Source organism: Globicephala melas, chromosome 14, assembly GCF_963455315.2.
Source record: "Globicephala melas chromosome 14, mGloMel1.2, whole genome shotgun sequence".
Lineage (NCBI taxonomy): Eukaryota > Metazoa > Chordata > Mammalia > Artiodactyla > Delphinidae > Globicephala > Globicephala melas.
Window position 1 is genome coordinate 33,142,306 of NC_083327.1, and position 19,432 is coordinate 33,161,737.

Consider the following 19,432-nt stretch of genomic DNA (forward strand, 5'->3'; position numbering starts at 1 on the left):
AAGACAATGAAGAGAGAGCATAGTTTTTGGAATGAAGACTTGGAGAAGAAGGAGAGCATATGATCATGCAACAGCATAGAGGTGTAAATACAGGGGGCATAGTTCTGATAATATACAAGGTAGGCATGAGGAATTTGAGGGAACTGACATGAACAGCTTCAGCAAAATTGGAGGCAAGGTCATCTGATGCAGAAAACAAGTAAGGATGGGTTTTGGTGACTGAGAAGAGTAGAACTGTTTTCTATGGACATAATCAGCAAGAGGTAAACAAAGATGAAAACCAACAAAAAAAAGACTCATGTGAGATCTGTTTGTGGTGATTTATCATTAATAATAAACTCTGGGAGTTTGGAGGATTGAATTCTATAAGTAGTGCTGCCTCTAAAACATAAAATACATAGGATATATAAATGTTAGATGACTTATCTAAGGTTTTACTTTTGGCTTTTCCAACTATAAAATGTCTTCTAAAGGTACGTCTCTTTTCTAAAAATGATTTTATGTTTTCTAATGAATCCAAGGTTAACTCCTAGTGAATTGTAGTGAGTCTTATTGAAAGTGAGTACTTCAGGATTTTGAAAAAGAACAAATTACTGTAAAACCACGTAGAGCTAGAACCATTTTATCATATCATAACTTTTGAGAATAGTTTTTAGAACAATGCATTATCATGGGATACTGTGTTATACATAATATTTTATATATATTAAGTAACATATACATGCATGTGTGTATATACACATATATACATCGTTATAATAAAATATATCAGAAGAACTAATTCCCTACTATTGTAAGTTACAGAAGAGTACTTAGATCAAATTATTCAAAATTAACCTCACTGAGGATTATTTGTTTAAATTAATTGAAATAAATTAGTCAAACTGGTTATTTTGAAAAAATGTATATCTAAGTATGTATTAATTAGTTTTTGTTTTGGATATTTCATGGTCATGTAGCTGTGTCTTCCATGTTCTCTGAACACAAAAAGTGAAAAAGAATTAACAGATCCAGCTAATGAAACACTTTTTAAATTATGTAGTTCAGTACGGTGGACTTACTTTTACTCACCCCATTTTGAACAGTGCCCCACTGTATCTTCATTGTAACGGCTAATTCTGGCAGGGCTTTTATATAAATTCTAGGAGTATTTGGCCTCCACTTGCAGTTGTTTAAATATGAGAGATGTGTGCATCTCCAGAAATGGTAGTTCTATAATTCTATACTATTGCTGTTCCTAGTTTACTAACGCTTAGGTCAACGTGATATTTTTAAAGATAAGGGTACATGTCACTCTCTTTGGAATGCCTTCAACAGACACTGTGGAGAAATTTCTCTTTCCCCCAAGTGGCAGCAGTAAAGGGAAGTTATAGACTGACCAAACCTTTGAATGGAAGGTAATGAGTTCCAGTTTAATTACTACCTAAAACATCATATACATAAAAATTCGTTGATATCTTAAGTACCTTTACTGCATTAATGGCTGCCCTTTTGCCTACACCTATCCCCTGTCCTTGGCTTTACTTCTCTGAACTTTTTCTGTATAACTGTCTGTTGTCTGTTGTATATGGGCTTCATGGACACATTCAGGAACACTGTGTATTATTTTAGGCAGAAAATTGTATCCTTGTATGTCAAATGCCTAGTTAAATAGGTACATGCAATCTCCTGAGGTAAAATTACTACAAATAGGAGACTTTGGAAATCATGAAAAGTTAGACCAAGGCATATGCCTGTATATTAGCTTACTTAACTCGAGTGCAATAAATAACTACAGCTTTATGACAACTTAAGCAACATTTTAAAAAATGGTAATGTTGCTGGGAAAGATTTTAAAGAAAACTTAATTTTAATGAATTATTTTACTAACAATGCACCTTGTTTTCTAAAAGTAACTAAGCAACACTTTAAAATATTCTGTGAGTCATTCTAATATCATTTCCTTTTGTTTGAAATAAATGTTCAAACATTGTGGGGTTTTCTTCCTATAGAAGGGTTTTAAGAAATAGTCTGATATGGTGTTTCCAGTTGGCTATAATGCCTCAACTCTTTAAAACATAAAATTTGCCTTGGCTTCATTTAAGTAGATATTTTGTTAGTAGCATTTGCTCGGGCAAATTTGTTGTTTATGCTAGCAGTTCTGCTTAGTTTTATCAAGTCAAAAAGATGTCATCAGCCAAAATTTAGGACTGGAGTCAGTCAAACTGCCATCTCAAAACTTGTCTTTACCAGCTGGTTTGATGCTGTCTTGACATAATATCTTTTTGATGGATGTTGTAACAAGAAACTTGCCATCAGCAAAGGCAGCATTCCTCAACATCTGCAACTTCATTAGAATCAACAACAGGGTTCTGGTGAAATAGCTGTGCCACCTACGTCAGCAAGTGCTGAATTTGTGCTAACTGGAGAGTAAACTACCTTTTCTCATGGCAACTGCCCCCTTGAACAAAGATTAACATTCTTAGATCCCTGCATTTTATCCTGAGGTTTCAAACACCTGTGCCACCTTGAAAATGGATGGAGTTACTTCTCATTTTTAGGCATTTATTCTTTAGCTTTCCTAACTGTGTGAAGGGCACCAGTTTTCCGTGTCAACCGATGCAGGGACTTGGATTAACCTCTTCAAGTTGTCACCGTATCAACCAGTTTGGGAATATGAGGTACATTCCGCACATACTCCCACCTAAACCAAGGCAAAAGAGTGTTGAGAATCATAAGCAGAACACAACTGTCTCTTAAATTATCCTCAGAATGTTCATGCTTAATTCATGATCTTTTTATATCCCCTTGTGGATCAATCATCTAATTGCTTCTAGATATACTATGAAATGCCCTCACGGTTGTCCATTTCACACTTTGTGCTTTAAGTCTAATTTTTCTTGGTGCCTCAACTGAAATATCCAAGTTAACATCATGTTACCCATATGGATGTTAAACAGATTTTAGGCAGATTTAGTTTTTATGTAAATATTTTTCTGCTAGATAAAAATATTTACAATAAAGAAAAAAAATCTTTAACTTAAGAGGACTACATTAGGTACAAATACTGTAGATTGTATACAGGAAATGAATAACATTTCACAAAGGAAACACCTCAAGAAAATAAATTTGATACTGTGATTTGCTAAAAAAAATTCTTAGAGCTTTCCTTTTGGAATTGTTTTCAGAACACAGTTAGACAGCACAAGAAAACCAGCCCTTTTACTTTATAGCTATCCTTGCTTTCAGAACACTAACAGCAAAATGAGTGTATGGCTTACATTGTTTTACTCCAAATACTTTGGCTTATTTCAAAAAGAAAATTTACCCTGATAGGTTATAAAATTGTTATTAATGAGTGTATTTGAAAAGATATAGTATAACATCTTAAGGCAATTCTAAAAAAAGAATTTAAAAAAATGCAAGCAAGTTTAAAATAAAGTGACTATTTTGAAGGTGCAACAGTTATTTAGATGTGTTGATTAGATAATGTTCATATAACAAGAAGTTATTGTTTCATTTTCTCTTTATAGAGAGCTATGTGCTTTCTGGACATGGTCACAGTCACATGGGAAGTAAAAAATAGAACAAATTCATTCTAGTGAAAAGACTAACGCTTTTTATGAAAAACATTTTTTGTTTGTTTTCTAAGGCAAGATAGAAAATATGACTGGTAAAGACAGATGGCTAAACAGAAAAAAATTCAAATAATATTGCACTGTATTTTCTAATATTGTTAGTGTTACTAATTTCCCAGCTATTAAGTATCAGAGTAGACAAGTGCTTTGTTTTCATAAAATTCTCAAATGCAAAAGTGAGTACCAAATTATCCTTACATATCAATACTGAAGGTAAACTAGTCCTTCAGTTTTGCTTTCCCTGTTAGTGATTAGATGGTTAAAATTATACTCTCCACAGGGTGAATAGTCATATAAATATATTACAAATAAAAAGTCCATCTATGTTATGTTTACTGAACTTTAGTTTCTCTTCAGATCATTTTTATACTGTATTATTTATAATGCAATTTTAACTAATGCTATTCATTGGCTTCCAGTTAGAAATTTGCTAATTTATATTTTTAATAGAGTTTTAATGCCTATTAATGAGAGTGAAGGTGATGACCTAAAGTTTTACTGTTTTGTCTTTTTAGAGATTTATTGGTATTCTTAATCACATTCCTAAGTTAGGTTTACTATTTTTATTTTGCACCATATTTTCCGTTGATGTTTCTTTCATTTAACTAAATTCATCCATATCTAATTTCATGCATTTTAAGTCACAGCTGAACTCCCATGCCTGTGCATTAAGAAGGCTGAATTATGGTTGTAATTTTTTAAAGTGGCCTTGAAACTTCAATTACATCCAAAATTAATTCAAAATTTTAAAAGTTAATTTTGTGAGTGTGAGTCAGTTTGTGTTTTAAATACTAGCCTATACCTTTCTTTATTTGTTTCAACCACAGTATGGCCAGACTGGTGACAACACATTTAAGGACAAAAGCTCTCTGCATATAAATATGTCAGAAAATTTTCTTGTTTTTTATGAGTATAGTTAGATATTTATCCAAGCAATCCATATATTTTTTTAAGTTCATTGGCATTGTCAAGAACAATTCTCTCTAGTTTTTAAAATTAACTTTCTTTTTCTTTTCCTTTTAAATGGGTCTTTTTGTTATAATTTGAAAAATCACTTACATACATCTAACTAGGTAACATTTCAAAACTTGATAAAGAGCTTTATGTACTTTGTTAAATGAATTTGAGGGAAGATAGATTTTCAGTTAAGTAGCTTTTCCTCATTCAAAACTTTGACAAAATTGTCTGACTAAATAGGAACACACACATACGTGTACACACATTTATTTTTGTAACTACACTTTGGAAGCCTAGCTTATTTGGAGTTTTTGTTTGCTTGTTTTTAGTACTACTATACCTTATACTTAGGTCATTCACTCTAAAAATGTGGACATTCCTTCTGGAAAAGAAGTTGAAAGTTCCACAGATTACATAGATTAACTGTGATCAAATAAAGTTCAAGGTTGGCCCTATTAGGAAAACAACATAGGTCACTGGAATAGAAAGCTTGGCTGGGTCTACTCTTCTTGAGGGATTGTGTCTGCAGAGAAAGAAGGGTCTGGCATGGGATGGAGACTATTGAACAAAATTAAAGATTAAGCTTTTGCAAGCAAGAATAAAATGGAGTCAGACCTGTAGCTACCTAGGTATAGAACTCTAACTCAGAGACGGGGAGCTATTAAAAAAAAAATAGGTGGGTACCAAATTAAAAATTTGGACAAAAGAAGAAGCAAAATTAATTGCCAATATTATCGAGACAGTACATAAAAGACAACCCCAAAATCTATGCTTTTCTAAACTGTAATGATTATTGGATGCTAGGAAGTGAATACTAATTAGAGACATAGCCACATGTGACCTATTTCCACTCTAAGGTACAGATAGAAGATTCTAGCAGAGATCTTTGTATCAAAACAAAGAATGAAGTCTTGACAAAAGTAATTTTAGTTAAATACAAAAGTGTTATGGGTAGAATACACGCAAGTTGTTTCCACCACTGCCTTTGATGGACGACAGTGTAAAATAATAAACCATGTATTTGTTGGCATTCCTGCCTGGAAGAGACCCCATGCCGGTAAATGCTGGATACTTACTCATGTTCCATGTAAGCTGGCCTGGAACTGGATCGATTTTAGCCTCTAGCTGCTTAAAATATTCTTCTTGCACTCCTGAGTTGAACAGGTTGCCAACATATCTCACACACACTCACTGACAAGCCCAAACTGTTCTTACCATCCTCTTAAATTTAAGGTTAAATTTAGCTTTATTTAGGTATCACTTAACACATACTTAAAAATATCATTTTTGGAGTTAACTTCAAAGGATGGTTCTTGAAAACTATTCAACTCAATCTTACTATGCATATAATTTCTGTCTTTTTTCCTTCTTCTTTTGGTATTTCTACTGGATTTTGTTGTGTTCTTTCTTTCATTACATATATTATTGTTCTGCATAAATATTTTGGGTGTTTCCTTTTAAATTTATGATTGTTTAACCTGTTAGCCAGAATCTATTGTCTTGCATCTATTTTGCTTCATCTTACAGTACTTATTTTGGAAAGTATATTTTGGCTTATCTCTAAATCACTGCCATAAATAATACCAACAATTAATTACAGAAAAGCAATTTCAGCAAAATTGTGCCTACTGTTATAACTCACAGAAACTTGCTTTAGTATATAAGTTGTGAGTCTGCCTTAAGCCTTGGGATACATGTTTAATTACCCTAATCACACTTTTCTCATTTTTGTGATGGTTATCACAAAACCTATCTCACAGGGATATGAGTATTTAATTAACATTGTGTTCTTAAATTGCTTAGCATAGCATTTGCACATAATAAGTTCTAAGCTAAAAGTAGTTTTAAGAAAAAGAGTTAAGAATATATATAGCAATATCAATCTGAGTCTTCATTTAATGTATTCCAACGTTAGAGATAATTAGCCTATTATTTAAACTTACCTGCATGAAGATTAGATTTAATAAATCTTTATGATCGATCTGAATATTTCCTTCAGCTATTCTATAATAACTTTATGTGTAGTTAATACTTTAGAATTAATAAACATGTATTCTTGAATTTTTCCTTAGGATGCTTCTTCAGTGATATTTTTGATAATAACCTGGTGTTTCATAACTAACTGCCTATCACTTCGTTAATGCACTGTATTCATTCTTTCAAATATTTATTGGGTGCCTTTGTTTTTTTTTTTTAAATAAATTTATTTATTTTATTTTTATTTATTCTTGGCTGCGTTGGGTCTTTGTTGCTGTGCCCGGGATTTCTCTAGTTGTGGCGAGCGGGGCTTTCTCTAGTTGCGGCAGGCGGGGGCTACTCTTTGTTGCAGTGTGTGGGCTTCTCACTGCGGTGGCTTCTCTTGTTGCAGAGCATGGGCTCTACATGTGCAGGTTTCAGTAGTTGTGGCTCGCGGGCTCTAGAGCGCAGGCTCAGTAGTTGTGGCGCACAGGCTTAGTTGCTCCGCGGCATGTGTGATCTTCCCGGACCAGAGCTCGAACCCGTGTCCCCTGCATTGGCAGGCGGATTCTTAACCACTGCGCCACCAAGGAAGCCCTGGGTGCCTTTCTTTCAGTACCTGTAGTAAGTGTAGAGATACACTAGACACCGTGACTCAAAAAAAGCACTGAGGAATATGGAAATTAACCAAATGATAATTAAATAGAATATATACTTAAAAACTGCAAAGGATGGCTACAGTGTACTCTGAGAACATAGAATAGTCTAGGAAGCTACTGGGAGCATGCCAACTGAATCTGCCCTATCAAAAAGTGTTCATCAGAAGCCCCATTAACATTTTTTTATTATGTCATTGGGCATAATTGGGTTACATGACTATCTTGTTATGAACAGGAGGATAGGAAATATATATTCTGTTAGAAAGAGGTTAGAAAATAATGAGAGAACGGGTAGTCAACTAGCTTTGCCTGTTAGAACTTTGTAGCCTGTGTTATTACTATCTTTTCATCTTGAGAGTAACAGGGAGCCTTGTAAGAGAGTTAATAAACTGTGGGTTGACATGATCAAGTTTGAGATTTAGAACGATCATTCTGGCTTAGTGTAGAGAAGAAACTGGAAGGGGTAGCAGTGGATGTGAAGAGAGTGGTTAGGGGAGTGTGTCAGGAATGCAGGAATGGTTAAGGGCATTGCATGTTGAAGGGTGGTCTGGTGACCTGAGAACAAAAAATTAAAAAATCTACTTATATTTAAAAATATGGAGGTCATTGTATATTTAGTCAGATTTATTTCAATAAAAGGATGTGACTGGAAAACAGACTGGAGTGGATAGAAGATTGGGTAGAAAATAAAGAAATGAAATAATGAAGACAACTCTTTGATGAATTCTGTTGTAAAGGGGAGGAAAGAGAAAGTATGGTAACTAGAGGTGGAGGGAATATCAACTAGATGAAGGGAAGTTAAGATCTAAAAGATTTGAGAATGCCACAATATTATCAAAGAGGAGTAATAAGAGAGAAATCAGTGTGTTAATATTCCTGAAAAAGACAAAAGGATGTGGTAGAATACAAACCACAAAATAAAGGATTCCCTTTGGAAGAAAGGGTAACAGAACAGAAAGAGAGAGGAGAGATTATGATTTAAGAAGATTTTTGCTGTGAGAAGGGGTTTGGCTTGGTCTTTGAGTCAGCTCCCATACACGGTTTAATTTGTCTCTATGAAGCAATGATCAACCTCCAACAGTGAATGAATCCACAGGTTTTGAATTTTGGGAAAGGAGAGAAAGTTGAAATAGGAATTGTAGAGAAGAAATTGAGAGAAGTATTATACTTTCTGGGCAGCGATGAGCATCTACTTTGCTTTGCTCTTCATAATGATAGTATGAGATTCTCCAGCAATTCTGCTGCCTTGATACAAACTTAGAGGAAGTGAAGAGTTGGGTTTACTCAGGTTTTTGTTAGGTTAGGTGGTCCAAAGAAAAGACAGAGAGGTTAATGAGTTTAGGATATTAGCAACAATAATTTTTAAATTATGGATCGTGGAAGCTCACCTGAACAAAGTGGAATATAAAGAAGTAGAGGAAGCAAATGAATTGGAAGGTAGGTCATTACCAGCCATGAGACACCAATGAGATTGGAAACTACAACCAGTAAAGAAACGAAATAAGAAAACTAGGAAAGAAAGAGGTTATAATCACAGAGTACGATATTTGAATAATTGATTTTGAAGCAAATATATTTCAGGTGTTGATATATACAACCATGGTTTGGGGTAAATGAGGTGCTAGTAAGAAAGTGATTGGAAATGATGGTCAAATAACTGAGAAATCACTCAGGACTTTGGGGGAAGGAGAAGAAGGGGTATACTGGAGCTGGCTTATATTGACTTGCAGGAGTTATAGTTTTAAGAATTTCATAGTTTTGTTGGTATCAAGTCCATAGTTTCAAATGGTGAGAGTGGGAATATTTAAACCATAAAAACCAGGAAACGCTACAAATCTGGCCTTTCCACTTTTCCACAGAGCAAAATGGAACTGTTTTTTTGATACATAAATTTATTTATTTTTATTTCTGGCTGTGTTGGGTCTTCGTTGCTGCGTGCGGGCTTTCTCTAGTTGACGCGAATGGGGGCTACTCTTTGTTGCGGTGCGTGAGCTTCTCATTGCAGTGGCTTCTCTTGTTGCAGAGCACAGGCTCTTCAGTAGTTGTGGTTTGCGGGCTCTAGGGTTCCGCGGCATGTAGGATCTTCCCAGACCAGGGATCTAACCCATATCCCCTGCATTGGCAGGCGGATTCTTAACCACTGCACCACCAGGGAAGTCCAGAGAGCCAAATTGTTAAACATTTACTAGTTCATCACTGATAGAAACCAACATTTGGGCACTACAGTTTTTTTAAGAATGATGCCATAACCAGAAAATGAATAGAAGACTGTAGTAAGAGGAATCAGGTAGTAAGTTTGTATGGCATGAGTCTTAACAGAACAAAGGTTTATACCTTTGTTTGTTTTCCAAAAGGGGTGGGACAGTGATGGTCTAAAAGTGGGAAAAGAACAAAGAGGACGCTAATTTACTTCCCATCCCTGAGATATGTAGAATGTGAAATACATTCTAGTATTTTTCGTTTACACATTAAAGCTACACTTTGACATTGAAATAGGGTTGAAAATTATTTATGCAGTTCAGTGATGTGGATTTCTTTATGCTTTGCTTTAAAACTAGGCCAATGGCATTCTTTTCCTTATTAAATTAAGGCATGAACAGAATATGAAAAAAGTAAATGTGCCTATTCTTCTAAATATGTAAAATTATATAGACTATCTCTGGTGAATGATATAGAATTTATATGGTTTAACCCATTTATTCTGCAGATGAGCAAACTGAGTTCTAGAGATATGAAATTACTCATGAAATATCACTTAGCTTCGTAACACCAGAGCTGAGACTAATATTCCTGTCTTCTAAATTCTACCACAAGATAAATAATTCCATTGTACACATTTATACATTTACTTATTTTTTAAGCTGATTTATTCAATAAATAGCTACTGGTACGTACTGTACACCAGGCACTATTCTAAGTAGAGGTGCTATAATGCTGAACAAAACAAGGCAAAACTCTCCATCTTCATGCAGTTTATCTCACAGCAAAGGGAGATAGGAACTGAACAGATATATAAATAAAAATAGGAAATATGTAATATACTACATAGTTATTAAGTGCTATGGATAACAATAAAGCAGCAGGCATATCTGTGTTACATTGGAATTGGAATTATAAATAGAGTGAATAGTGGAAGTCCCTTTGGAAAGGCGATGTTTGACCAAAGATCAGAAGGAGATAAAGGTGTGAGGCATACAGATATGCAAAGGAAGTACAGTCGAGCTAGAGAAAATGGCAAGTTCAAGCACCTAAGTCAGATGTGGCTCTTCTACTTAAGACGTGCCTCAGGGACTTCCCTGGTAGTCCAGTGGTTAGGACTCAGTGCTTTCACTGCAGGGAGGCATGGGTTCCATCCCTGGTGGGGGAACTAAGATCCCATAAGCCGCATGGTGTGGCCAGAAAAAAATGTACCTCAGGTTAGTGATTTATATGATCATTGATGCAATTACCTTATACATATTAAATTCATGGTTATCATGATTAAGTATGCATGTTTAGCCAGTGGATGGAGAAGTGATTAAAACTGTTTCTCTCTCCTCCCTATGGCCAACTACGGTCATTTATTTACTATTTAGAAACAAAGTATCCATTTTGTGTATATTTTGACGTATATAAGGTTACAGCAGTACAAACATTATGTATCTAAACAACATTCTTAAAATATTTTGATGAGGTTTGCATCATCTCCCTGAAGAGTTTAGAAATCCTGGAAAGGGTACTGGCTGAAAGTGAGAACAATGATTCCTTTAAGAGTTTCAAATGTTGAGGATTTTTTCCCCACACCTATTTATAGTTCAGAGCTTCAATTAGAAAGGAGTAAGAGACCCAGCAAAACTGTAATTGATTTGAATCCTAAAGGAAAAGGAATTATTTCCTCTGACTTCCTGTCATACATCCCCTCATCAATGTAGGTTACACCTCATCTGTCCCTTGTCAAGGCATTTATCACACTATTTCATAATTCTTAGTTTACTTTTCCTGTATTTATGGGACATTAAGCTTTGCTAAGACAGGGGCCGTGCTTTGTTTTGGTCTAACCTCTACATGCATAGTGCCTGGCATGGTCCTTTACACCAAGCTGTTGCTCAATAAATATGAAAGAACAAGTGAGTGAATGGGTAAGCAAGTGAATGTTTCCATGTTCCTATAAATTATAAATTATTCTAAAGGTAAAGCCAGAGATATAAGAATATAGTAGTTATATGCTGCAGTCCTAATAGAGAGTTACTATGTTCCTCCACTGGTTGATCACATAAAATTTGCAATAAGAATAAAATCCTGATATCTTTAGAGAGCTTTATAGCTTGTCGAAGTGACTTTATATGAATTTTCTCATTTATTCCTCATAACATTTCTTTGAAATTCTTAGGGAAGCATTTTGTTAGATATGGCCAAGAAATTGTGGTTCAAGGTCCTCCATTGACCCAGTGAAGTCAAGTTTCCTAATTTTATTTACATTTGACCAAATGATAGTAAACTATATTGCTGATTACTAGTATTTATAAGAAAAGAAAATATTTGACCAGGAAATTTCAAGATATCTCATTTAAAGAATAAAATGCAATGACCAGAAGAATCATCAGTAGGGATTCTGAATAGTGCAGAATGAACTGTCAAATCCTGGCTCAACTGCCTCAAAAGGATAACTGCCTTTAACTGCACCAAATCACTTTAAACTTGCTGCCCATCCTGTTATGCTCAGTCATAATTCTCTCTCTTATTCCTCTATTAACTCTCCGTAACGATGAGAAGAGCAATTCTCTTTCATTGTCTTTCTCTTCAAATATCCTGTTTTAAGAGATTGCCGATGCTTCAAGATAAAACTGCCAGAATTATTCCAAGGACTGACAGGTTTGCTAACAACCAAATGCTTTCAGATCACTGCACTAGCCTCAGATCCACCTTTGATATGAACCACATATGGCTTCAGTCCTGTTTTCCTGAATTAACTCTAATTTCCTAGTGACCAAGGTCAGATGAGTCCAGATAGGGCTCAGCTGTTCTTACCTAGCACATATGTTCCACTATTGTTGGTAATTTATTTACTGTAATAAAAAATTAAAATGCAAATCTCAGCCAAATTCTCCTTTACCAAGGTCTCCCTTGGTATGGGCTTTTTCAAACCACATATTAGGAATGACTACATGCGACTTTTTCATAACAGAATAATAAATGTTATTATAGCACGTATAACCAAATATTTAAGTTAATATTAGAAACCAAATTGGTAATGTGGACTTTATTGAAAAGGAATGATTTGAGTAAGTACCAATGACACCAAATTTACTTTGGTAATTATGGAAAATCATCATAAATTACTGCCTCTTCTTTTAGTAATTTCACCACTTTCATCCATACACCAGAGTTCAAGTAATTCTGCCACACATTATGGTTTAGGTGAGAAAATATTTTTTCATGAATGTTTATTTTTTAAATAAAAATAGATGGGTTCTTAACATAAATAAAGTCTTTTTAAAAGTTACTTTGGGGGCTTCCCTGGTGGCGCAGTGGTTGAAAGTCCGCCTGCCGATGCAGGGGACGCGGGTTCGTGCCCCGGTCCGGGAAGATCCCACATGCCGCGGAGCGGCTGGGCCCGTGAGCCATGGCCGCTGAGCCTGCGCGTCCAGGGCCTGTGCTCCGCAACGGGAGGAAGTTACTTCAAGATGTTTTAGGTGTTGTACTACTTGATAAACTTTTTTAAAAATCTGAGTTGTAGTCAACGCTTCAAATATTATGTATAAAAAGCATATTACAAAATAGTACTGGATTTTCTTTGTACTGTTGATGCTTTGTGGTTATGATAGTTCAAACAAGATTAATATTAAAGATTTTTCCCTCTTATTCAAGAAAATAAGCTTTCCTCTAGAACACACTTTAAAAGTTAATTTTAAATTAACTTCTAGAGGTCTAGCAAATATTTTCTTATCATTTTTAGGGTATCTGACAGGTTTATAAAAATAGGTCCAATGAACACAAGATGGTTTCTAAATTTTAATTTGTATTTGACAGCAATCAAAGTGAATGGGGGAGAAGAATTCATTTGTGTCCTAAAGAATTTAAATCAAAGATTTTTTTTTTAAAATGGCTTTGAATTTGTAAACTTTGTTGCTTACAATAAAAGATCTACTCCAATGGTACAAGAGTAGCCCTTACTTTATTGGCTTTCATAGCATTTTATATGGGATAGAAACAAAATTTCAAAGCACTATCCTTGTATCAATATCTTACTGTGTCTAAAAATCTCTCTCTAAAATGCTCAGGAAAAATGTTGCCTAAAACCCATTAGATATTGGAGATCTTCAAAGAGCCAGGTAATTTCAGTTTGCAAACTTTATTTTGAATTCTATCAGAAATGAAAGCTATGTATCCTTAAATTTGGAATCATTAGCTATATGTTTTAAATATTTTAAGTATACTGAATGCTCTTTGTAAAGCACACAATCTTTTGGCATGTTTGAATTTTTAAAAAGTGTTGTATTTCTTATTCTTTGTAAGTTTATTCTTGACAAGAATTTTTTCTTTTATCCTTCTGTTGATGTTTCATAGCCCATGAAAACTGCTATTATAAAAAGACAGTGCCTTATGAACTAGTTTTATTGGTTTTGTGCTGATGTAGCAAAAACCAAATCAACTTACAAGCCTCAGCATTTTGATAAAATAAACACTGCTAAACATTGACATCCTAAATCTGTCTGATGTAACACGGAAGGAAAAGTGTCTTTAATATGAGACACACACACACACACAAAAGAAAGAAATTTATTCCAGTATTTAGAGCAGTGGGGTGGGTTGTGTGAGAAAATAAGACGATTTTATTTCAAACATTTAAAATATGCTTTTCCTTTACAGTGCTTTGATTTTAATATTCACTTCAAGCAATATCTCTGAGACTTGATTTATTTGTGTGACTTTATACTACTATGTACAGCCTAACTGTAGATAATACTTAGGACTGTTTTTCATTTTTGCCAAAGAAGTTGTTATTGTCTTGTTATGGAATTAAAATTCTTCTTTAAAACCATGATGTTATAAATCCTATCAGCATTTTACTCTTTACAAATCTACCTTCACTGCTAATATTTTTTTCTTATCAAGTAGGCTTAGTTTTCTCATTTGTGAAGTAAAGGAGTGAAACAGGATATTCTTTTTTTTTTCACTGATTAATTTTTTTGTTTTTAACTTGGCTATACTCTATCTGAATAGTTTCTCTTCTATGCCCTAATTTGCCATTATCTCAATTCTTCCCTTACAGAAAATTATATTTTCTGATGCTTAGTTTATTACCTGACTTTCATTTTTCATATTCCTCTTAAAACATTCTTCTGGAATGTCTTTCCTAATGAATTTGGCAACAGTGATGCACAGGGCCAAGCTGTGTCCCAATTCCTGAGTCTGTTCTGGTGTTCTGTGTAGGTCCTCACTTCTCTGTATCCCTGTGGCTAGAGGACTTTCAAAGACTGTGCACATTTAGCTCAACAGCTTAGTCTCCATCCACGATTTTATCACGTCCCTTGGCAATGATCAGTAGCTACTTCACTGAATGAAACTAACCTTAGTCTAACAGGAGAGTCAGCAGAACATAGTATACAGGTCATTCTTTCAACATGCTGCACCTTCCACCTACGATCTTTAGTTCACATTGCAACTTGGTATATCCTTATTTCTAAATAAGTTTACATAAACTTTCACACTCAGCATACAAATATTTGATTATTAATTTTAAATACCTGCTTACTGACCTTAAATGAGTTCTTATTCCTAATCTTTAACTTATACAGCTTCTATCTATTGATTTTAACCTTAGAGATCCTACAGTCTATTTTACCTTGAAAATGTTCAACAATTTTCTATTTTATTAGAACTAAAACTAGCTGAGGCTTCTTATTTCCTCCTTACACATTAGATCTTAGAGTATCATATCAGTATAATTCCACATGTATTTAATATAAATATTCTGAAATTAGAGGTCAAGCCAATTGCAGTGTTTTAAATTCTCTTTTATTCTACATTTCACTTGAGGTTTCCATTTTTGATATCAGATTTTTAATATGTATTTGTTCTCTGAATGCATTTTCTTTCAACAGAGTCCATTTACATTTTTTTCTTTGCATTTGTGCCGCATCTGTTACCTCTCTGAAGACATTTATGCCATTTTTATTTGTTTTGGTCTTTATAATTTAGGTTAGAGACTCACTGCAAGCTCTGGGTGCTTAGTTAAGTGTGAAAAACTATGAGCTTCACTTTAGGGTGATATAGTGGGTTGTTTTGTTGGAAATCCATGATATGTGCCTTTAGATGCAGTTGATATAGTGCAATAATTAAGACTATGAACTTGGTAGCTAATCTGCCCATGTTTGATTCCTGGTTTTGCTAGGAAGAGGCCATGTGAATTTAGGCATATTATAAAGCACTCTGTGTTTTGGTTTTCTAATTTTAGAATGGGGACAAAAATACTACCACCTACTAGAAATCTTGTAAAACTTAAAAAATTTTAATACGTATAAATAATTTAGAATAATGTTTGGCACATGCTATTATATGTGCTTACTGCTATTATTACTATTATTGTTGTTATTAATATTATTAATATTATTATTATATCTTTAGAGCAGTCCAGTTTTGCTTAAAAATATCTTCCTGGAGGAATTCAAAGAACCAAAACGGACAGAATGCTGACTGGTCTCAACATGGGCTGTAGACTCCAACCTCTTCCTTCTGGTTTCAGTATGGGCCCCGGTAGCTCCACTTCCTCCAGTGCACTCTTGTTTACTTCCCAGAGAATAAAACCTCTAGTCCTTTGCTTGGGTGGGATCGAGCAGTCACCAAGCTGCTCAGAGATAGTTGTTTTTAAGACATTTTTTCAGTAAATTCTACTGTTGTTAGACATTTGATCATTCCGGCTTTGAGAAGGATGTAGAAATGCCAATCTCAGAAACTTTTACAGGGGAGAAGGGGGTCCTAAACGTTGGTTAGCTCAGTTACAATTCATCTATCTGCTTTCCAGCTTCCAAAATTTTGTTTTTGTTGCACCCTATCCATTTCTCTTTTGCCTTGTGGTTTCATGCCATAGGAGAGGACATGTGTTCAAAGATGATATTCAACCTTCCATCTTTGCCAGAATACTCGGTGTTTCTTAAGAAAAATAAAACACAAGCACTTGGGAGTAGTATGCTCTCTTTTTAAAAAATAATTGGAGTTACAAAAATGTCTTACTACTGCATAGTGTGTTTATGTGTACTGTCTTATATGATCCTCACAAAAACCCTGTAAGTTTAGCAAAGATATTTGACTATTATGTAAACTGGAATTAAAAGATTAACTGGCTTGCATAAGGACATATCTTCTATTAATAAGAGATACAGAATTAGTGATCATTACTTCTGGCTCAGGCCTACATTATTCAGAATTTATCTATATATTAGTTAAGTATAGGTAATCAAGTATTTATGAGTGGCCAGATTTATAGAGGAAAAAGCCTCGTATTCTTCATATTCAGCCTAAGAGTTTCTTCAGATACTTTCTTCAAATATTTTATAAGCCATCTTAGCTGCTTTAAATTTAAGGGTTTCAGTAAAATTCATGTTGTTCAGATCTTGTGTTTTTAAACCAGTGATGCACTATACCATCTTCACTACTGAAAATGATAAAAGTAATAAAATTGGCAGGCAATGCTAAAGATTAATTTTCTATTTCAACTTTCTGTAGAAGTTGTTTAAGAGTTGAATGGCATTACATACCGCACACATACACACATGCAGTCTACAAAGGTAGCAATGGCTTTTAATCTTACTTCCCATATCTTTTCTACACAGCATTGTGTTTCACAGCCATAATTGAGAGATAACTGTGCTCAGCTGGAAATTGTGGTTAAAGAATGACAGCAAAACAAGCAAGCAAGCCATATAGAATGTGTGTGAGCAGCAAGTAGTCAATATTTCTAAATTGAAATACTTATTATTTGGCTTTTTATTTTTATTATGAGAAACAAAACGATTTGGGTAACTTTTCTATCAAAACCTATTATGCCATATAGGAACAATAGAAATATTTATATTTTCTGCAGACAGGAAAGATGAGTGAACCTGTACAAAAATCATAGACAATAGATTCCAGAAAATAAGAGATACTTAAGTAATAATGGAAGGTAGGAAATGATTAATAAGGACCTACTGTATAGCACAGGGAGCTCTACTCAATACTCTGTAATGGCCTATATGGGAAAAGAATCTAAAAAGGAGTGGATATATGTATATGTGTAACTGATTCACTTTGCTGTACACCTGAAACTAACACAACATTGTAAATTAACTATACTCCAATAAATTTTTTTTAAAAGATAGGAAATGATTAGTTTCAAAATGAATATAAATAGTACCTTCTAGGAAATGCTCATAGAAATAAAAAATCAGTGCAGTAAAGTGTTCCAAGAATTTTATATAAAAATATATTTTTTAAAATCCTTATTTTGTCAGCTGAAGGTTAGTATTGTAGATTAGACTTTTCAAATGTAAAATAACTAAATTTCACATTAATGTAAAATTAAACTATACATTTGTAAAGAATATATTAGAAATATATCTTAGTTTGTTGGGTGTGGGTTCTGTTAAAAAGATTGATGTGTTTACTTCATTAACCACAGCAAAATATTAATAATGGATACATTCGTGTACTGTTAAAAATGTAATTCTCTTCTTTTAAATTGTGTTGCATAATGTTTAAACTAAAATTTTCTTTTAATGTTAAAAAAGAGAAAGACGTAATTATACTATTTAAATGATTAGTGCCATTGTAAACATTATATTCTCCCTTTGTTTTGGACAAAATTACTAGTTCTCAAGTTTTTATTTAAATTAACTCTTCAGTGATGGAACATGTTATCATGAATTGAAAATCATGTAACTAAAGCAATAAAATGTATTTATTGCTAATGTTCCTATAACTAAAATAAGGCAGAGAATTTAGGAGATTTATGAACAATACAAGAATAACTTTTTGTACACTTTTTATCTCTGCTTGATTTTTGGCCTCAATGAGTACACCCATGTTATGATATTACACTATCAGTCTCCATTAAAGATGTTACATTTTAAATTGTCAAGAAATGAGCATATAATTTTGATTACATAAATTTTTAGTATTACATTTTTGGATTGTGTTTATTATCAGTCACAGATTCACTAAATCAAAAACTGTATCCAAGTTTTTTTTTTTACATAAAATCTCTTTAATCCGCAGGTGAGCTCTGATTTTGATTCTATTTTGTATTTTGACCTCACTTAATCCAAAACATTAGGAGAAAAATTCTTTACCTTTGAAAGGAAATGAACTTGTTCTAGCTATCCTCATTATGTTACTAATTTGGATAGCCAGATACATCTTTGCAAAATCTCACTATTGGTCTTAATTATTCCAATAAGAATTTCATCATAGTCTTAATTATTCCTTTCATTTCCCTTTTCTACTCCTAACATTTGATTATTTTACTTGAAAACAACTGACATGCCTCCATAGCTGCCCAAATTTGTAATCATATCAATCTTATTCTGGGGGTTCTAGCCGCCTTCTTTCCCATTTTAAGCCACTGGCCTTTTAGCATGTTTTAGTGTTCACTGGAGAGCAAAGGTTTACACGTCTACCCTTTCTTAGCTCTAAAGCTACTTGTTTTTATTAAGCACTTATTGTACCTTTAGGTATTTTTCCCCCCAAAATTAAGGTTTTTCTTCCCATTTTTTCATTGAAATAATTCCAGAATTTTTCTAATATTACTGTGTACCTACGTTTTAGTGGAAGGAGTAATATCGCATTTATGTCCTGGCACATGTAGGACTAAATGCACGCTTAAGCTGCAAAAGATTGCATATCTATTTATTTGAAAATAGTTTTGAATTTTCATGACAGAGCAACCAGTATGGTGAATATCCTTGTGTTTATTGTTGCAGTATTATTTTTTGTGATTGTATAAGAGTTAAACTAAGATAAAGGTTTCACAGACGAGCTTTCCATAAGCAGATGCTAACCTTTTTCCTGTTTATGTTTTACCAGTGCCTTCTGAACAAAACCCATTTCTTTCCTTTAGCAATTGATCGTACTGAAGCCCTACTGAGAATTTCCAGTTGGATGTAAAAACTCTTCTATTTTCTTGGTCCAGGAATCGTTAGTTAGTAAGACCTGAATGATTGATTTCCTGTTGTCCTGAGGCAGGTTAAAAGAAGTTCTGTGGTGTCCCGATTGTGTCTTAGCAGA

The 19,432-nt window shown here is 33.8% G+C and overlaps 1 protein-coding gene across 5 annotated transcripts in view; it reads left to right on the plus strand.

Annotated features, from left to right (window-relative positions):
- Positions 1 to 19,432, plus strand: part of GRIK2 (glutamate ionotropic receptor kainate type subunit 2) — a 641,457-nt gene that overhangs the window by 586,870 nt on the left and 35,155 nt on the right. The window lies entirely within an intron of this gene.